This window comes from Nerophis ophidion, linkage group LG01, assembly GCF_033978795.1.
Source record: "Nerophis ophidion isolate RoL-2023_Sa linkage group LG01, RoL_Noph_v1.0, whole genome shotgun sequence".
NCBI lineage: Eukaryota > Metazoa > Chordata > Actinopteri > Syngnathiformes > Syngnathidae > Nerophis > Nerophis ophidion.
The window spans coordinates 22,657,823-22,680,322 of record NC_084611.1 but is presented as its reverse complement, the minus strand read 5'-3'; the positions used below and the strand labels follow the sequence as shown (position 1 = coordinate 22,680,322).

The window sequence follows — 22,500 nt, the reverse complement described above, 5'->3', positions numbered from 1 at the left end:
AGTACAACCTGAAGCCTGACCTACTGCTGACCTTCTACCGCTCGTCCATCGAGAGCCTGCTGACCTACTGTATTAGAGTAAGGTACAGCAGCTGCACTGCAGCAGACAGAGAGAGGCTGCAAAGAGTGGTCAATACGGCTCAGAAGATCATCGGCCGCCCTCTCCCCTCTCTGATGGACGTCTACACCTCCCGCTGCATCACCAGAGCCAGTGCCATCATCAAAGACAGCACCCACCCTGGCGCTGACCTGTTCCACCTGCTGCCCTCTGGAAAGCGGTACAGGTGTATTAAAACCAAGACAAAGAGGCTAAAGAACAGCTTTTTCCCCAGGGCCATAATCACCCTGAACGGACTGCCCCATTGACCCTCATAACTGCCTTCTCTTCGGTGCAACAACCCATTCCACCAACCACCCTGTTTTTTTCATGTAGATATTCATGTATATATTCCTTTCACCCACTGTAGAGTCACATTTGTACAGAGTGTACATTGAACAGAGATTATAGAGTGTACACTGTTCTCTTCAACACTTTTGCACTTTTATATTTTTGTATATTTACACAAATATAAAAAAATATATAAAAGTGCAAAAGTGTTGGCAGAGGGGTTAGTGCGTCTGCCTCACAATACGAAGGTCCTGCAGTCCTGGGTTCAAATCCATGCTCGGGATCTTTCTGTGTGGAGTTTGCATGTTCTCCCCGTGAATGCGTGGGTTCCCTCCGGGTACTCCGGCTTCCTCTCACTTCCAAAGACATGCACCTGGGGATAGGTTGATTGGCAACACTAAATTGGCCCTAGTGTGTGAATGTGAGTGTGAATGTTGTTTGTCTATCTGTGTTGGCCCTGCGATGAGGTGGCGACTTGTCCAGGGTGTACCCCGCCTTCCGCCCGATTGTAGCTGAGATAGGTTCCAGCGCCCCCCGCGACCCCGAAAGGGAATAAGCGGTAGAAAATGGATGGATGGATGGATATATTTACACATTGTGTTCTTGCATGCACACAAATAAAGGACAACACGAAAAATGTCTACACGTACAGTATATTAGCATTATTTGAACAGAAAATCTTGCAATAAAATAAACATGTTTCCTATTGCACTCAAATAATTTACAATGTTAAAATACAACTTGAAGGGCAAACACTTTGGTCTTTTTTTGTTGCACTCAAAAAACAATTTACAATTTTCCATGTACATATAGCCTGCCGTAATGAAGGATTAGATTACACTATTATAAAAAGCTTTCTTGACATATTAAATGCTTGCCACTCCTGGTCCGTGCTTTAAGAAAAATAAAGTGTTAGTAAGTACTAAAAACAAAACTATGGATATATATAAACAGATAAGCCACGTAGCAGGTAAAACACACATTGTTAAAGATAAAACACAAATTGTGACAATTTGTTACAAAATTCAGTCAATTCACTTGCATTTGTTAATGTTAGATGGGCGCTCTTAACTCCGCTAATATTTGGCATCAAGCCAAGCAGCTGTGTGCGCTTCTACACATCTGTATGTGCACAACAAGGCCGCCTGTTAACTTATGAGAGTAGCAGCGTATGTGTGTCTGTGAGAAGTGCAACATGTTGGCTGTGTGATGTGAGTGAGTGAATGGGCGAGTAAAGAGAGACAACAGGGCACTGCACAGTTGAAGGATGAACGGGTCCGGTTGTGTCCTGCAAAACGAAAATGAAAGCAACCGGACTGTCACAAATCGGTGGCCATGTCATTCTGATTCCAAAAGAGAGCTTAGCAGACCTATTGCTTGGTAAAGTGAAAGATGTCATCCCCGACGAAAGCATCGACCCTGGAAGGAACGTCTGCCCTGTGTTCCTCAGCTACGGTCTGCATCAGAGCCGAACAGCAGGACAGGTGTAAGAACTACATTAATACTGGCCACTCTTTATAATTCCTTGTGCAGCTCTGAATGCTAATGATTTAAATGTTCGAAGTTCAAATCAACGGTGGTAATGTAATACTAATCGCCACGTTGTTTTAAAGCAACACTTTCAGCGCGGCCCCTCCCTGATTAAAGAGTCACCTTTATCGTTAGTTTTGAAGCCCAAATACCTCCTTATTGCGCTTCACGCATCCCCTTTATGAACTAGTAGAATTTTCGTTTTTTTACCATTCTTCCTCTTCAAGATGTTATTACTTGTCAGTTTGTTTTGATAAACATAATGCGCCTCAGCTCTGTACTAGTATTTTTCAAAAGGCAGTATAGTACCCATTTCAATTCATTAGTATTGGAGTACTTTATTAATACCGGTATGTCATACAACCCTAGTGGTAAAACTCCAAAAAATAAGCTTGACTGATGTAAGGAGAAAAAAAAACCAGCAGCCCCCAAACTCCAAAGCTCTTCCAGAAGCATCCCTTAAAACAGGGTGCACGAAACGGGTCCTTCCTCCAAAAAAACAACAACCACCGTGACGAACGAGGTAGGTGCCAAAAATGTGACATCTCGTTAGCAAATAAGGTCTAATAAGGTATATGTATGAGCAAGATGGAAAAAAAACGTTCAACTGCAGCCCCCAAACCCTTTAATCAAATAATAATTAATTTAATAATCGATTAATCTGTCGATTATTACTTCGATTCATGGATTAATAATCGGATAAAAGAGACAAACTACATGTATATCCTTTCCAATACTTTATTTAAAAAAACAACATACTGGCACAATGTCCTTTTGACTTGCCAAATAAAACAAGGCAAGTGTTAAAAATGTTTGATTTATTTTTTTTATAAAGTGCACCATTGTCCTGCACAATATCAATAATTTTGCTTAGGGGAATTTCAAACCTGGCTATTACCTATTCCAACCATTCTGCAATGTTGGATGCTGAATGTCTTTTCTCTAGTGCAGTGGTCCCCAAACTTTTTGTAGCTTCGGACCGGTCAACGCTTGATCATTTGTCCCGCGGCCCGGCGGGGGTAGGGGTTCTTTTTTATTTTATTTTTTTTTATTTTCTTTGTCATGAAAAAGGGAGTTTTTTGGGGTTGGTGCACTAATTGTAAGTGTATATTGAGTTATTATGTTGATTTAATAAAAAATTTGAAATAAATTTGAATTAAGAAAAAAATTAAAGAAATAGATGTTTTTAATAAATTTGTCTGTGGTTGGGGACCACTGCTCTAGTAGCATGGTCGTAAGGCAGATTGATTTCATGTTCCATTTGTCTCCAATGTAGTGGCATGTATTGCTAGGGGAGGCTAAACTTGTCCACACATCAGTAGTGAGAGCAATTTTGCTCTGGGTGGCTTTTATGTCAGTCTACACTGCATGGAATGTCCGCTCGTACTTCCTCTCCATCAGTTTGGTAAAATGGTTCCTCGAGGGAAGAGTGTAACCGGGGTTGAGGACGTGAATCATTTGTCTAAAACCTTCATCCCTCCACCATTGATAGTGCCCTCATGTCAGTTACCAACATATGCAGGATAGCATCACTCAGTGCAGCCGCTTGCTGTGGTGTGCACACCTTCCTTTGTACCAAGTCTCTAATGCTGGCTTGTTTCATTCTGAAATGAGAGAAACCATATTTTGAACGTACATAGTAGCATAATTTACATATAACTCAATACATGCCGAATTGATTTAATTAATCATTTATGACGTATAAGACAAATACGCCACCACGTTAAAAAAACAGCTAAATTAAATAAATGGACATTGGATTTGCAGAATACACCAATAACAACACAGAAATATAACTCATCAGATCAGAACTGGATCAGATATAGTACACGTTTCTGTTCTGAATAATAAAGGATTCACTTTAGGCTGCCTGTGAATAATAGCATGAAATATTCCAGCACCTTCATAATGTTTAGTTATACTAAAGCGTCACTCAAGTCTAAATAGATGTATATAGCTTTATTGGGCCCGGCTGCATTGATCCATTATGAAACCAACCTGAGATATTTCTGTCCGTTACGTTTATTTCCAAATTGCTAACGTGCGTTTTCTCTCTCAAAACGGAGTCAAATGTGCCGGAGACACATTATCAGCCCCGCCTTGCAACAAAGGGATAACGTTAAAGTTACTCATAAAAAAGCTGAACATTTGAATGCCTGTTGCGACTCAAAATAACACAGAAAATGAAGTCGCCGCACTATCAGAAAAGTTCTTAACACTCTGAAAGTTAATACACAACAGTTAATGTTGCGCTTCCTTAAAAAAAATCTCATTAACTAAAGATTAAAAACACACAAAGACAGACACAATGGATCAATATACTTGGACTATGGACTTAAAAAAGTTACGTACCGTGAGTTCTTCCCTTCATCCAGGGCTCCTCTTCAGGTGCTGCCGAAGCAATGTTGTTCTTCCGTGCCGTGCGATGTCCATCCTGCACGTTTAGCAGGATATGTCTTCTTTAAAGTCTTTAAAGTAAAGTGTTCCGACACTTTTGACAACTTAGGTCGTACACTTTTCTCCATTGAAGCAATAACCTCGAGATGTTTCTCCGCTGAACTATCCGTACTGTATCCCTCCGCAATTCTTCGAATGTTTCCAGCAAAGGGGACAGCATGGTCACGTGAGCTGCACATGACACATCATTGGCTGGCTTACTGCCACCACATGAGACGTAGACTCAGTGCCACCCTGGCGCTGTTTTGTACTGTTTTTGTGCTTATTTTAATTATTGTTTTTCAGCTGTTTGTAAATGTTGCAGTTAATAAATAAAGGTTTAGGGGGAAAAAAATAAATAAATAAATAAATAAAAAGCCCCCGCGAATGCGCATTGCATACATCCAACGAATCGATGACTAAATTAATCGCCAAATATTTTTTCTAATCAATTTTAATCGATTAGTTGTTGCAGCCCTAACCGACATACATCCGGAAAATTAGTCAATAAGATAATACAGAGAAATACTTAGCAGCCTTTTTGACAGAACACAGGAACTACACCATCTAAATAAAGGAGAACAAAGGGCTGGGCGTAATAGCCTTTTTTTAATATCTCAATATTTTTAGTTGGAGTCAGGTGTAGGGCCAATAAAACACAAGAAACTTCAAAGTGAAACTAATATGTGATATAAACTACATTTATCCCTCCAACCATTCCTACCCCTTATTCCCTTTGGGGTCGCTGGAGCCTATCTCAGCTACAATTGTGCAAAAAACTCATTACATGCCAAGTGAAATATGTAAAGTCTGTTTTTGTTATAATTGTGTTATTACTCATGTTAAGAGTGTCATATTTTACTTTGTAAATCTAAACACACCTTTGCACAATATATATATTTTTTACGAATAAGAATCGACAAGACAATCAAAAAAAGAACCAAATTAATATGCAGGATCGAAAGTGGAATCGGATCCTGAAAAATCTTACTAATTTCCATCCCTAGACCCAAACTCTTGTATGACATGCATTTTTAATATATATTTGACTATTTGAAACTCAATGAGTAGAAAAACTAAAAAAGTTGAACATTGCCACCTGAACTTATGGATGGGTTTCAGCCATCTCGAATCTAACATGTGATGTGGTATATGCTTCCTCCAACACTAATTGGCAGTGTTATGTCTTCGTAAGTGGAAACCAGAGTCTTGTGGAGAAAAATGTTGTATTGTGGTCTACACAACAAAAATGTGTGATGTCCACATATGTGGACGCCAGGTCTTATGGAGGTATTAAGGTCCATCAATGTCAAAATATTTGCTGACCCTTAAACTTCAGTGTATGATTAATAATGTTGAATAAGTCCATGCTATACATCACATTGGTAGATGTCGACAAGGTTTTGTAACCATTGTGCTAATATCAATAATTACATCACAAACACAGATCTGTTCTTCACCATTGCTGTTAGCAGCTGCTGCGTCTATTCTTCTCTCTTTTTCTCAGGTCACTTGACGGTGTCATTGGTAGCAAAGAGTAGTAGTTTGCTTGTCCACAGCACATGGTGGCGTTATCTGACTTACCCCACTCAGGAGCTTGTTTTCAAAAACTTTTGTTTCAGGATACCCAGAATGCCGCTTCAGTGTTGATGAAAGGCTGTAACGATACAGTACTTTACTGTTTGTCACGGCGTAAGCTCGATTCCGCATGTCAACTGCAGCAGGTTCTACCAGCGCTTCCGCCTCCAGCACACCAGGATACACCCCTATTCGTTCTGGCCGCCTCACGCCCATTAGCCGGCAAAGCTGCAAGCAATCTGCTATCAGCGCACCTGGGAAATGATGACAAGCAGTATAAAGAACAGCGGACCCAAGGAGCCTGCGCCGGAACGTAGTTCACTCTTAGTAGTAAGCATCCCGTGTCTGGCTTCCCACTTGCGTACTTGCTCTCCCTGTGCTTCCTTGTTTCACATGTCTGATGCCCTTTTATTTCCCGCTGTGCCCTTCCTGTTTTCCCGTAAGCTCGATTCGGCATGTCAACTGCAACAGGTTCTACCAGCGCTTCCGCCTCCAGCACACCAGGATACACCCCTATTCGTTCTGGCCGCCTCACGGCCATAAGCCGGCAAAGCTGCGAGCAATCTGCTATCAGCGCACCTGGGAAATGATGACAAGCAGTATAAAGAACAGCGGACCCAAGGAGCCTACGCCGGAACATAGTTCACTCTTAGTAGTAAGCCTCCCGTGTCTGGCTTCCCTCTCGCGTACTTGCTCTCCTTGTGCTTCCTTGTTTCACGTCTGATGCCCTTTTATTTCCCGCAGTGCCCTTCCTGTTTTCCTGTGATCAAGCTGTGTGCCTCAACTCCCCTGAGAATATTGGACTGCCCCCCTGAGAATTTTGGACTGCCCCCCTCGATCATCGACCCGTGCTTGGACACGGACCTTGTTGCTTCTCTCCAGCCCCCGACCACTTGCTCGCCCATGGACTGCCTTCTCGCCTTGCCCTTCTGATCTGACGAAGGATTCATCCAACAAGCAGTTACAATAAACCCTGGTAACATTTAAATTGTTAATTCCACACACCGTTTTGCACCAAACACAGAGTAGTATACACCTCCCACACACACCAAAGGTTTAAATAAACCTATTGACCTGATCCTGGTTTTGGTGTTGTCTCCTTCCCCCGCTGTACGTAACACTGTTCCTACCTAAAAATGTTCCGGTGATGACTTAATTTATTTTGTCCATTTGTCAGAAACCATGCACATAAACTATAAATAAAGTAAAGATGCTCTGCACTGTTTTCATTTGACCTTTTGGAATGATACTAACAAAAAATAATGTACCACTGTATACTGTAAGTTCAAAGCTTCAGATCAGAGGTTCTGTTCCAACTTGATCTCTGCTTTATGGCTTGTCAATATTCTCAGAAGTGTGCAGTGCTCACCTTAACCCTAGTCTACACTCTACGTCAATGCCCATCATAATATATTTCACTTCTTCTTCACCCTGCACATCCTTTCTCATTCCTCTTTCCCACTACACCATGAGGATACTTAACATCTTAACTGCAGTGATAAACAACAGACGAGTCGTTCCACTATCAATCAGCATCCCTTCAACCTTGCTTTAAGTCTCCCAGGTCTTGCAATTCTTCACTGCTTTGGGGATCTGATTTATTCCCTCCTTCAATGACTGGTCTAGTTTGTTCTCTCTTGGCCACTTTTTCACCACACTATATCCGCGCTGTCAGCTTCTCGTTCCCTCTAATATACCTTGCTAATCTGAAATAAAAAAAACATTTTAACTTTCTCTCAGCCCCCATTCCATACAGACATGGTTTGTCGTCATGTTGGTCCAATAAGAAAAACATTATTTTAGATGACTCATGTTACCAGGGATGGGTAACTTTCCCATTTGAACCAAAGGTGTCAATTCACAGTACCTCGGAATCGATGCCGGTACTCAACCCTAAAAATTTTCTGTATTTTTGTGTGTGTTCATGTGGAAATAAATGTTAATGAAAGCAACATTTTTAGAATACAGCATTTAAATATGAGCTGATAACAAAAACTGTGCTTGACATCATATCATCATAATCATGATTATTTAAAGATTTAATATTGAAATCACAATTATTAATCTTGTTATGCATTTTGTTAGGTAACACATTGTTGTTAGTTTGAACTAGGGCTGGGCGATATATCGATATGCACAATATATCCCGGGTTTGTCAATGTGCGATATAGAAAATGAGTATATCGTGATATTCGAGTATACGTTTTCAGCAATTGCTTTTTAACTACGGGCATTACACTACAGGCTCTTCCCACTCTTTCCTGTCTCTTCTTTTCACAGACAGCAATAGCAACTTCTTACACACGTCACACACTGTCACGTCATACGTCACATACGTATACGTCCTCGCGGAGCAGAGAGGTAGCAGCATGGGTAGCGTTAGCTGTGATGCTAGCAGAGCCGTGCGAGTGGTAATACGAGAGAAAGAAGGTGCGAATGAAGGAAGAATTACTTCCCCAAAAAAACAGCAGAGGGTGCATCGTCTGGCGGTGGTTTGGCTTCAAGTGGGAATATGTCTAACAGACAACCGTAATTTGTCAAGTTTGGGGCAAAACGGCGTTGCTACAAAAAGTAGAATTACTGGTAATATGTAGCATCATTTGAAAAGTCACCTGCTAGAGAATGTAGAGTGAATACTCCGCTTGTCAACATCTCCTACAGAATTTAATAACGTCCGTAGTAACCTACCAAATAGTGAAGGACGAACAATATTTGATTTCCTATTATGCAGGTCATTTTTATTTGACACTTAAAATGTCTCTGACAATCTTGCACTTTCTGTTTTGAAATGACATGAACGTGTGTGCCACTACTTAACTGTTTAATAAATACAGTTTTGGTCTGTTGACTTAGTTGTGATTTCCTTCTCTGCATGAAAGTTTAAAGGCCTACTGAAACCCACTACTACTGACCACGCAGTCTGATAGTTTATATATCAATGATGAAATATTAACATTGCAACACATGCCATTACGGCCGGTTTAGTTTACTAAATTACAATTTTAAATTTCCCGCAGAGTTTCTTGTTGAAATGATGACGGGTATGATGACACGTGCTTGTGACGTTATTGGTTGGAGGGGACATATTAGCCCAGCACCACTTACAGCTAAAAGTTGTCTCTTTTCATCGCAAAATTACACAGTAATTTTGACATTTGTGTTGCTGAATCTTTTGCAATTTGTTCAATTAATAATGGAAACTATAAATAAGAATGCTGTTGGTGGAAAGCGGTGGATTGCAGCTGCCTTTAGCACCGACACACAGCTGGTGTTTCTTTGTTTGTTGTGAAGCTTTAACACAGAGCGGTCAAGCGAACATGTTTCTCCAAGGCAACCAGTATGTTTTTGGATAGGAAAATTGTGATATTAAGTCGGCTCTTACCGGAGACATTAGTGGATTACTGGACCTCCTCCTGTAGCAGCTGACAAAAAAGGCTTCCATCAAAGACACTGGTGTTCACCGCAGCCGTCCGACTTTGAGGTATGACATTACAATCTCACTAAAACACTATTAAAATTAATAAGCAGATAAGGGATCTTCCAGAATTATCCTAGTAAATGTGTCTAATTACATCTGAAACCCTCTCACTGCTGCCGCCCGTAGCCGTTGCTTTTTCTTTCTTTTTTGTTTTTCTTTTTTTTTAATGCTTCACTCTAACTTTCCTCACCCACAAATCGTTCGTCCTCGCTCAAATTAATGGGGAAATCATCGCTTTCTCGGTCAGAATAGCTCTTGCTGCTTGAGGCTATGATTATAAACAATGTGAGGATGTGAGGAGCCCTCATATCATCTGCTACTTCCGGTAAAGGCAGGGCTTTTTTATTAGCGACCAAAAGTTGCGAACTTTATCGTCGATGTTCTCTACTAAATCCTTTCAGCAAAACTATGGCAATATCGCGAAATGATCCAGTATGACACATAGAATGGACCTGCTATCCCTGTTTAAATAAGAAAATCTCATTTCAGTAGGCCTTTAAAATGAGCATATATTAATGCACAATGAACAACAATGTTTTAATGTAGACATATAGAATCATAATACTGCTGTCATTATACGTATCATGTGTTTATTCAAGGGCAAGGCAAAATATCAAAGTATATATTATGTATCGCGATATGGCCTAAAAAGAGATATTAAAAAAGACCATATCGCCCAGCCCTAGTTTGAACGTGACGCCATCATGTAATTTTCAATTAAATAGTGCGATAAAAAGGCTAAACAAATGTTACCCATATGTTTAAAGACAAGTATTTGTATTTTTGTTTATTACTAGTATCAATGTGACAGCTTTTATTCATTGTATGATGCCTTTAGCTTTACTTTTAAATTTGGTAATGCTTTTTTTTCGGCGCCATGAAAAACAGCTACATTTTATGGGGGGCCCAAGCAGCATCAATTGGACACCCCCGCTAGAACTACTCATACATTTGATCGTTTGTAGTATGAAACCTGGATGATAAATGACAATATACAAAAATAGTTATGTAATTTACAGAGTTAACTCATGTGGAAGAGTCCTTCAAAGTACAGTTATGTTTCCGCATTCCCTGGATTCATATGCATGCGCAGATGCAGGGGGTGTGTGAATTCCAATGGGGAGCACGTCTCTCTAGAACACCGGCAAAAAATGTCGGCACGCAATTGAAAATATATCCAGACTATCTACCACGATGGTTACAGGAGTTGTTAGTACTGCTAGTGTGACTCCGAGGAGACAAGCAGAGCAGTGTGTTGTGCAAACGTACAAGGGCGTAAGAATGGGATTGACATTGGGCGGGGACATACTGTAACAGGACAGATCCATAAAGAGTTTGAGCAGAAATATCTCATTAAGGAATTAACTACACAGTGCAAAACGTTAACAGAACACAATGTCAAATGAACTTTTTTTTTAAGTAATGATTTTCTGACATTAAAAAAAACTCCCACAAAGAACGTAAAAAAAAAAACAAGTTTACTATTTAATATCAATTCAAAACACAAAGCGGTTAGGCCAATGAAGATTATGTCTAATAAACACCATTTTTTTTCTCCAACAGAACCATGTGGATCAGTGCAACCATTTGGCCCAAAAAAATAAATAGGAGTGATACCTCACACATTTAATACACAAGCTACATGCCTCACTGACAACTCAGCTGTTCATTCACAGCCTGTTTTAAATTCAATTAGATGACAAAACATTTTAGATGGTGTTAATGTTGTCGGGAACACTGACTAAGTTAGTGAGTGACCATCCCAGATAACGAATGGCAAGATGCTATTAACAAATTGTGGCAACGTTCCCTACTCAACGTTTTACAGATCGCCTGCTTGCTCTCCTTGACACCGTAAGAGCAGCTGAGAGAAAGAGCGACCGAGTGGCACAACGCTGTCTTGCGCTTTCAAAATTAACTAAAAATCTAATATTTTTCTCTTCCTTTGTACATTTTTCGGTGGAACAAATGCGTCTCTTAAATATTGTCCACACCTGTCCCAATCTAATAACAGCAATGGTTTAAACATCTGCCAGGGCTCCAATAAAGTGAGCGAAATGAGGTGAAACAAAGCGATATGATGCAGCAACAACTGGAAATGTTTGTTAATGTTTATAACACTAATAATAATGATATTGTTTCAGTTTGACATGGTCATGGAGTTTTGTACATATAAGCTCAATTAGGCGTGGACGGGCTGTTCTCTGCCGCCGTAGTTGCGAAAGTGCTTAACTTTGATATGCAGCGGAGCCTGCACTTAAATGTTTCATGTCACCCTCATTTCATTGTGGCAGGCAAAATTTTTATCTTGATTCCATCCATCCATTTTCTACCGCTTGTCCCTTTCAGGGTCGCGTGGGGTTGCTGGAGCCTATCTTTGCTGCGTTTCGGGCAGAAGGCAGTGTACACCCTGGACAAGTCGCACCTTCATCACAGGGCCAAAACAGATAGACAGACAACATTCACACAATAGGGCCAATTTAGTGTTGCCAATCAACCTATCCCCAGAGAATGTCTTTGGAGGTGGGAGGAAGCCGAAGTACCCGGAGGGAACCCACGCAGTCACGGAGAAAAAACGTGCAAACTCTGCACAGAAAGATCCCGAGCCTGGGATTGAACTCAGGACCTTCCTATTGTGGGGCAGACACACTAACCCCTCTTCCACCGTGTAATTGTGCAGCCCTACTGTCCAGTTGGTTTTATCTTGTTTTCTTAAACATCTCAGTCTCATTTGCAAATGATATAGTAGACTTTATATGCAGTTGCAATTCCAAGTCATTAGATGGCAGTAGTGTCTACACAGCACTACACAGAGGGCAGTTTTGCAGAGTATGGCACTTTGAAATAGGATGGTGTTGCACCCATCAAATAAAGTTAACACTGAAGACAAGTTTCCCTTTTTCAATTAATATACAAATCCCGTTTCCATATGAGTTGGGAAATTGTGTTGGATGTGAATATAAACGGAATACAATGATTTGCAAATCATTTTCAACCCATACTCAGTTGAATATGCTACAAAGACAACATATTTGATGTTCAAACTGATAAACATTTTTTTTTTTTTTTTGCAAATAGTCATAAACTTTAGAATTTGATGCCAGCAACAAGTGACAATGAAGTTGGGAAATGTGGCAATAAATACTGATACAGTTGAGGAATGCTCATCAAACACTTATTTGGAACATCCCACAGGTGTGCAGGCTAATTGGGAACAGGTGGGTGCCATGTTTGGGTATAAAAACAGCTTCCCCAAAAATGCTCAGTCTTTCACAAATAAGGATGGGGCGAGGTTCACCCTTTTGTCCACAACTGCGTGAGCAAATAGTCAAACAATTTAAGAATGTTTCTCAAAGTGCAATTGCAAGAAATTTAGGGATTTCAACATCTACGGCCCATAATATCATCAAAAGGTTCACAAAATCTGGAGAAATCACTTCGCGTAAGCGCCATGGCCGGAAACCAACATTAAATGACCGTGACCTTCAATCCCTCAGACGGCACTGTATCAAAACCCGACATCAATCTCTAAAGGATATCATCACATGGGCTCAGGAACATTTCAGTAAACCACGGTCACTAAATACAGTTTGTCGCTACATCTGTAAGTGCAAGTTAAAACTCTACTATACAAAGCGAAAGCCATTTGTCAACAACATCCAGAAACGCCGCCGGTTTCTCTGGGCCCGAGATCATCTAAGATAGACTGATGCAAAGTGGAAAAGTGTTCTGTGGTCTGACGTTTCTATATTTCAAATTGTTTTTGGAAATATTCGACATCGTGTCATCCAGACCAAAGGGGAAGCGAACCATCCAGACTGTTATCGACGCAAAGTTCAAAAGCCAGCATCTGTGATGGTATGGGGGTGCATTAATTCCCAAGGCATGGGTAACTTACACATTTATGAAGGCACCATTAATGCTGAAAGGTACACACAGGTTTTAAGTACATACAGATGCTGCCATCTAAGCACCGTCTTTTTCATGAACGCCCCTGCTTATTTCAGCAAGACAATGCCATGCCACCTTCATCACGTGTTACAACAGCGTCGATTCGTTAAAAAAAAGAGTGCGGGTACTTTCCTGGCCTGCCTGCAGTCCAGACCTGTCTCCCATCGAAAATGTGTGCCGCATTATAAAGCGTGAAATACGACAGCGGAGACCCCGGACTGTTGAACGACTGAAGCGCTACATATAACAAGAATGGGAAAGAATTCCAGTTTCAAAGCTTCAACAATTAGTTTCCTTATTTCCAAACGTTTATTGAGTGTTGTTAAAAGAAAAGGTGATGTAACACAGTGGTGAACATGCCCTTTCCCAACCACTTTGGCACGTGTTGCAGCCATGAAATTCTAAGTTAATTATTATTTGCAAAACAATAATTAGGTTTATGAGTTTGAACATAAAATATCTTGTCTTTGTAGTGCATTCAATTGAATATGGGTTGAAAAGGATTTGCAAATCATGGTACGCTGTTTATATTTACATCTAACACAATTTCCCAACTCATATGGAAACAGGGTTTGTACTAACATACCACAATTAGGGCTGGGCAATACATACTGTAGCTATATCGCGGGTTTGTCTCTGTGCGATATAGAAAATGACTATATCGTGATCTTCGAGTATGCGTTCTCACGCAGTTGCTTTTAGCTGCTGGCTAGGGGTGTAACGGTACATGTATTTGTATTGAACCATTTCGGTACGGGGGTTCCGGTTCGGTGTGGAGCAGTACCGAACGAGTTACACACGAACATATGAAGTAGCAGCCTATGGTAAAGTCTTAACAAGATGCTCCGCTCCGTTCTGCCTCTGTGTCTGTACACAGCACCCTGCATTGTCCCTCCCTCACAACCATCTGATTGGTTACATACAAAGCCAATCAGCAGTGCGTATTTAGAGTGCATGTCAGTCAGCGCTTTAGTGTCGATGTCGAGCAGATAGGTCTTTAGCAGGGGAGCAACGCACTCTCCCCAAATTATATTCCAAGTCAACTACTTTCTAAACATCACTATGAGCCCGTTGACCTTCTAGAAACAAACTGCAGCTCAGCTCACTCGCAGTCCTGGCTTTAGGTGAAGGCTAGTTAGCTTTTAGCGTAACGTTAACTCATTTTGCTGTGTGTGCGTGTGCGCGCGTATGTGTGCGTGTGTTACGGACAGTGTTGATTGAGGTGTTGAAGCAGCAAAAAAGGACATAAAATGAAGAGTTTCTGTCTGTGATAGTGTATAAAATAATGTAAGTGCATCATAAAGCCTACATGAACTCCATGGTGGTCAGGGATGAATTTTCAGCTATAGTTACAAGAATCATTAGTAAAGTAGCAGCCTAGTTTTGAATGGCAGGGTCCATGCTATCACATGTTGATAAAAATATAACATTTACATAATAAAAATCAAGTACAGGCTTCCCCAATGCTGTAATAAATTAAGCATGATGAGTTGACTTGAAACTGTTTAATGTTGCACTTTTTATATGTAGAAGAAAAGTTGTGTCATTTTATTTAGTCAAAGCAACAACTTGAAGCGGTTCAAGGTGGATTAACGTGGGCAGAATTATTAGAGTGATCCCAATGTTAAAAGGATCAAGACATTGTTTACAAATTTGGTAAATAACCCAAAAAATTATATTTTGTTGTTTTCTTACTGTACCGAAAATGAACCGAACCGTGACCTCTAAACCGAGGTACGTACCGAACCGTAGCTTTTGTGTACCGTTACACCCCTACTGCTGGCATAACACTGCATGCTCGTCCCACTCTTTCTTGTCGCTCCTTCTCACAGACAGCAAGCGCAGGATTTTATACACGTCACATACTGTCATTGTCATACATCACATACGTATACGCCCTCGCGTAGCAGAGAGGTAGCAGCATGGGTAACGTTAGCTGTGGTGCGGTTGGTTATACGAGAGAAAGAAGGTGTGAATCTGGTAACAAATGAAGGACGAATTAATTTCCAAGAAAAACAGCAGGGGGTCCATCGTCTGGCGGTGGTTTGGCTTCAAGTGGATATATGTCGAACAGACAACCGTAATTTGTCATGTGTGCAGTAAAAGCGTTGCTACCAAAAGTAGCATTACTGCTAATATGTAGCATCATTTGAAAAGTCACCTGCTACAGAATGAAGAGTGTTTGAAACTCCACACGTCAACATCTCCATTCGGTGCCTGTTGTGGAGAGTTGTAAAGGACTGTATGGTTCTATAAAGGTAGTCTCATTCGCCCCCGGGGCGTCGGTCAGGACACAATGGAAAGGCCAGTTCGTTTGGCATATGGCAGTTTACTTGTTTAGTAGGCAGGTTGACAGGCATGGGAGGTTACAATGGATTGGCTAAATGGTACAACACTGTTAAGTATTGGTGGTTCTGCAGTTAACAGATAAGAACATCATAACCAATTAGTATAGAATAACATAGCCTACGTAGTAATAGTACATATCACCTTAGTGCAATAATATATCATGGATACACAATATAGCATATACCAGTAATAATTGCCATTTAGTACACATTAGCTTCACCAGGAAACAGTAAGCCCTGCTATATACACTACAGGATAGCATCAAACTAAACACTCAAATAAAATCATACCAACATTTAACTGAACTTAAATGTCTTAACTAGACCAGAAGGTGTCACTGTACGTTACAGAAGGCACATACATGTGGTGCTTGTGACCTACCGTGCAGGATAAGGTGCTCGCTTACATGTACAAAGGCACAAAATGTCCGAAATGTTCTCTTTGAAGAGATAAAGGACTGGTACATAAAATACATTGTCTAGACGCTGTAAACAAGGCACGCTGCGCGCCAAACAACTATATAATGAACTTACATCCGTCAGTGACGCACCAGGTACTGCAGTGCTATACAATCTTACAAGTTGTAGATATATATACAGGCAGCAAATGTAAAGGACTGGCATTCACCACTCTGTGCTCTGTTTTGGTTGGAATGAATAAGCACGCCCCACAATGCCTTGAGCTCTTAAGGTGGACTGCTCACAATAGTCTCTTAAGGTGGACTGCTCACAATAGTCTCTTAAGGTGGACTGCTCACAATAGTCTCTTAAGGTAGCACAGAGTTTGGGAACCTTTCTAACAGCCGCCCCAGAATGTACAGTGTACATTCGCTCCATAGAAAGGTGACAAAGTTATTAGCGTCTCACGAAGGGGCGATGGTGACAGTAGAGCTGTCCTCTTCCTCGCCGGGTGGAAGGGCTGGCAGGAAAACCAGCCTGGCAACTGGTCTGGTGTATTCACGTCCGCTGAACAGATGAGGCCGTTGTTACTAGAGTGGACCTTAGTGACATGACCGATGGGCCACAAGGCCCGTGGAAGCTGGGGATCCACCAACATCACTACTGAGCCTTCTGCGAGGTCAGCTGGCGTAGCGTGCAATTTCTGACGAGTCTGGAGGCTTGGCAGATAATTTCTCAAGAAACTGGACCAGAAGCGATCGGGTAGCACTTGTGAATTCCTCCATCGACGGCGGCTCAGTAACTCAGTCTCTGGGTATATGATCTGGGGCAAGGACCCGTCTGGCCGCCCCATCAACAAACTATTGGGGGTCACAGGATCGAGATCTGTGAGGCTGGAGGAGACAAACCCCAATGGCTTTGAGTTAAGAATCCCCTCAACCTCTAGTAGCACAGTCCGCAGCACTTCTTCTGAGACTGACTGAGTTCCCACTGTGGTGTACAAGGCGGTCTTTACGGAGCGGATTTCCCTTTCCCATGCTCCTCCAAGGTGAGGTGCTGCAGGGGGGTTGAAGTGGAAGTCAATTTTTGGCTTGGTATGTTGCTGTTGCAAGTCTGGTGACAGGGCAGAGAATGCCTCCCTCAGTTCTCTTTCTCCTCCTTTGAAGTTGGTACCACAGTCGCAGAGCAGCTCGGCTGGTGTTCCTCGACGAGCAATAATTCGCCTGAGGGCCATCAAGAAGGAGTCTGCCTCGATGGTGGTCAGAAGGTCTAAGTGCTCACCCCTGGTGGTGAGACACTTGAAAATTATACCCCACCTCTTCTCAGTACGCCTTCCTACTTTGACTTGAAATGCCCCGAAACAGTCCATCCCTGTCGAAAAGAAGGCGGGCTTGAAGAACCGCAGGCGGGCGGGCAGTAGATCTGCCAACTTTGGAACAGAAGGTCTGGCTTTCCGATGTCGACTGTCTGCGCAGGTGTGTTGGTAACGGTGAATCGCTTCACGGCCACGCAGGATCCAGAATGAGCGCCGCATCTCAGCAAACACCCTCTCTGGCCCTGGATGGTGCAAGCGACTGTCGAAATCTTGGATGAGGAGTTTGGTAGAGGGGTGCACAGGCTCTAACACAATAGGGTGCATCGTTGTCTGTCGATGTCTACAGCATGTCGTAGTCTGCCACCGACACGGATTAGTCCTTCCTCCTCATTCATCTCCGGTGACAGGGTGAGCAGTCTGCTGCCTGATGGTACGGGCTTTCCTGCTCTCAAGAGCTGCAACTCCTCTGGGAAGCTCTCGCACTACGCTTGCTTTAATATGAGGGTCTCAGCATTGCGATAGTCTTCGGCAGTGTAGCTACCTGCCGCCCCATGTAACCCCTGCACTGTAGCTACTAGCAGCTCCTTCCAGGTAGCATACTGCTTTACCTTTGCGTCTGGCGTACTAGGTGTTGTTAAGGTGACACCGCAGAAAGTAGATTGTCGTAGCTCGGAGGCATCGCCTTCCTGTTCGACGTTGGGCTTGACAGGCCACTCATCTGAAGGCTGAAGGAGGAAGGGGGGGGCCATGGCTCCACCTGTTCGGCTTGGTCAGGTTCTGTAGAGTATTGCCCCTGGTGATGTTGTCAGCTGGGTTCCTCGCTGAATCTATGTATCGCCAGGCGGTGAGACTTGTGAGATCCTGTATTTCGGCCACTCTGGTACCAACAAAAATCTTGAAGCGACAAGACTCTGACTGCAGCCACGCCAGCACCGTTGTAGAGTCTGTCCGGTCTTGTGCGAGCCAGAGCTCGAGGGTGTCGGACCAGGCTTCTTTGGGCAGGTGTCCCACGACTTTTGGCATGTTGCTATCCCACTGGCGTAGATCAAACCCACCAGCTGCAAGGAGTCCCCGAAGTTTGTCTGCCAACTCTCTGGCATCCTCAGGTTTGGGCAGACTCAGTAGGAGATTGTCAACATAGAAGGACCTCTCTATAGAGAGGTTCACATCATCTCCTGGCTTGCTATGCCTGGCTACATGGAGCTGTAAAGCAAACGTGGCGCAGCATGGACTGCAGGTTGTGTCAAATGGTAGAACTCGCCACTCAAACACTGCTGGGGTTTCATCTCTGGTCAAGTCGCGCCACACGAACCGCAAGAGGGGACGGTCTTCAGGAAGGAGACGGACTTGATGAAACATCCCTTGAATACCTGCGCTTAAGGAGACTGCATGTTCCCGGAAGCGGACTTGAACTCCCAGGAGTGATGCTCCAAGGGTGGGTCCTGGCAGTAGGGAGTCATTCCGACTCTGGCCCCTGTACTGATAGGAGCCATTTAAAACGACTCTGTTCTTGTTGTTGTGACTCACCATGTGGTGAGGAATGTACCACTCTTCTCCGCCTTGGTTGACTTCTTTGGGGGTTAACTTAGTGACAGAGCCTGCATACACCAGCTTCTGGATCTCTGCGCTGTAAGCTTTTGCACGTTCTGGGTCTTTAGCTAGCCGCCGTTCTGTGCTCCGCAGACTAGGCATGACAGCTTCTTTGGGGGCATGAAGGAGAGGCATGTCTCGCTTGCGCAGCAGGGGAGTCGCAAAACGTAAGACTCCTGCTACCTCCACGCGGGTGGTCTTCTCTTCTAGCAGTGCTACTGCTGCTTGGTCTTGTCTCGACCTGGTTACAATTTTCTCACTTTTATATTGAAGAGTGTCGAGCTTTCAAAGCCTTTCGACGTGGTTGAATAGTTCCGAAGCTGGAGGGTGAACTGATGTCACTAGGCACTGCTGTGAGTGTAGGGGCTGCTGGGAGAATCTTGCTGGGCCCTGAAGAGTCCAGCCTAGCCTGGTCCGGACGGCAGCAGGCCCACCTGGCAGGCCTAGTCCGATTGGCTCGATAGAGGTGATCAGGTGTGGGTGGTCGGAGCCGATGAGTACTAGGGGTCTGGCCCTGTGGAAGGGCTTGATTGGTAAACCGACCAGGTGGGTGTACCTCTTCTGTAGTTGGTCCATCGGGTATGAATGTTCGCCTAGGCCGAGGCAACCTGAGGTGAAAGCTTTGGAGGCTAGGAAGCTGGTCTTTGGCTCAGCAACAGGAGAGATGTGGAAGGATACTGCAGAGCCGCGGAGGGTCTGGACCTCCTGTCTGATGGTTCTCAGGGGCAGGTCCTTAGGTGTGCCTTGTAGGCCAAGTTCTCGAGCAGCTGCTGGCAGGAGCATGGTCCTTTCGGACCCGTCATCCAAGATGGCATAGGTGGTTATAGTGCGATTTCCGTGACGAAGAAGCACTCTGACGACCTTTAGTAAGACCCTATTGTGGACTGGGGGGGCGATCGACGTACAGAACTTCAGTGGCAGAGCTCAACAGGCAGCTCTCCTCCTTGCTTGTTGGTCTTGGTAGTCGATCATTTACGTCGTGAAGGACCTGCAGATGTTTCCCTTGGCATAGGCCACAGGGCTTCTTTAAGCCGCACTGAGCGGCTTGGTGTGGCCGTGCACAGCCCCAGCACGTTTTGTTGGCCTTTATCGACTCAGTGAGAGTTTCTTTGTTTAGCTTTGTGACTTCTGTACACTGGCTGAGGAAGTGTTTATCGCTCTCGCAGAAAGGACAATAGGGCTTAGCTCTTCCTTGGCTGCACCCCTCCTTCTAATGAGATAACCATTCTTCTTCCTGCCCATGTCTGTGTCTTTGCATGATTTTGCTGAGCTGGTAATCATCAAAGCGGGTTGGTGGGCGTGTCTGACGCCTAGGCCGTGCTCCCAATCCTTCGTAGTCCATACTGTCCAGGGGTAAATGAAGCTATCCGGCTCGAAGGACCACAACGTTGTGGAGAGTTATAAAGGACTGTATGGTTCTATAAAGGTAGTCTCATTCGCCCCCGAGGCGTCGGTCAGGACACAATGGAAAGGACAGTTTGTTTGGCATGTGGCAGTTTACTTGTTTAGTAGGCAGGTTGACAGGTATGGGAGGTTACAATGGATTGGCGAAATGGTACAACACTGTTAAGTATTGGTGGTTCTGCAGTAAACAGATAAGAACATCATAACCAATTAGTATAGAATAACATAGCCTATGTAGTAATAGTACATGTCACCTTAGTGCAATAATATATCATGGATACACAATATAGCATATACCAGTAATAATTGGCATTTAGTACACATTAGCTTCACCAGTAAACAGTAAGCCCTGCTATATACACTACAGCAGTGGTCCCCAACCTTTTTGTATCCGCGGACCGGTCAACGCTTAATAATTTGTCCCGCGGCCCCGAGGGGGGGGTCCTTTTTTTTTTTTTTTCTTCTTTGTCATGAAAAGGGGACGTTTTTGGTCATGAAAAAGGAAGGTTTTCGTGGTTGGTGCAGTAATTGTAAGCGTATATTGTGTTTTTTATGTTGATTTAATTTAATTTTTTTTTTTTTAATAAAAAATTATTCTGCGGCCCGGTACCAATGGGGCCACGGCCCGGTGGTTGGGGACCACTGCACTAAGGATAGCATCAAACTAAACACTGAAATAAAATCATACCAACATTTAACTGAACTTAAATGTCTTAACTAGACCAGAAGGTGTCACCGTACGCTACAGAAGACACGTAAATGTGGTGCTTGTGACCTGCCGTGCAGGATAAGGTGCTCGCTTACATGTACAGAGGCACAAAATGTCCGAAATGTTCTCTTTGAAGAGATAAAGGACTGGTACATAAAATACATTGTCTAGACGCTGTAAACAAGGCACGCTGCGCGCCAAACAAGTATATAATGAACTTACATTCGTCAGTGACGCACCAGGTACCACAGTGCTATATGTACAGGCAGCAAATGTAAAGGACTGACATTCACCACTCTGTGCTCTGTTTTGGTTAGAATGAATAAGCGCGCCCCACAATGCCTTGCGCTCTTAAGGTGGACTGCTCACAATAATCTCTTAAGGTAGCACAGAGTTTGGGAACCTTTCTAACAGTGCCACACCAACAAAATGCTGAGACAAACATTTCCACATCGACACCGTATGAAAAAAAGTCAACAACAAAACCGCTCTAAAACAACACCTCCAGGCAACTTCAACACTTTACTAATACCCTCCTCCATTCACATCCCATCTCCCCGGATTATAAACAACTCAAATGTACTTCTAATGTATATACTTGTTCTTATGCTATGTGAACTCACTATGTTCTCTGCTGGCTGTACATATCCTACTAAGTCACACCTACACCGTTTCAATGTCCACATTTCTCTGTTGATGCAATTGTTGATGACTGAAGTTCTGATATCAACCAAAGCTCCTCATCCCACCCCCGGATTGTAAATAATGTAAATAATCCAATGTACATACTATGATGATTAACTTGTGTGATGACTGTATTATGCTGATAGTATATATTTGTACCATGAATTGATTAACGTGGACCCCGACTTAAACAAGTTGAAAAACTTATTCGGGTGTTACCATTTAGTGGTCAATTGTACGGAATATGTACTGTACTGTGCAATCTACTAATAAAAGTATCAATCAAACAGATAATGTCCGCAGTAACCTCCCACATAGCAAAGGACAAACACTATTGTATTTCCTATTAGGCAGCTCATTTTTATTTGACACTCATTCAAATATTTTGTGTGACATCATGCACTATATATATGTATATATATATATCGAGATATGTATTGTGTATATGGCCTAAAAATAGAGATATTGAAAAAAGGCCATATCGCCCAGCCCTAACAACAATCATTTCAGTTTGTCCTCAATGCGTTGCCAATAAGTTAAATGTCCCAGTCTTGTCTTTTGTTGAGTCCTTCCAAAGGTTTACACTGCAAGTACTGTACAAAAGTATTGTACTGATTTCACACTGGCTTTTTGATTAGACATGTATCGTACTTAGTTTTAAATCACCATATAGGTGTTGAAATATCCAGTA

The 22,500-nt window shown here is 42.8% G+C and overlaps 1 protein-coding gene and 1 long non-coding RNA gene across 2 annotated transcripts in view; one reads left to right on the top strand and one right to left on the bottom strand.

Annotated features, from left to right (window-relative positions):
* LOC133551682 (uncharacterized) overlaps nt 1-6,217 on the top strand; it is a 26,581-nt gene extending 20,364 nt beyond the window's left edge. Inside the window, exon 3 of the long non-coding RNA XR_009806544.1 lies at nt 5,976-6,217. This is a non-coding gene — a long non-coding RNA (uncharacterized LOC133551682). The remainder of the gene's footprint in view (nt 1-5,975) is intronic.
* Nucleotides 1-22,500, bottom strand: part of gpat2 (glycerol-3-phosphate acyltransferase 2, mitochondrial) — a 271,043-nt gene that overhangs the window by 213,060 nt on the left and 35,483 nt on the right. The window lies entirely within an intron of this gene.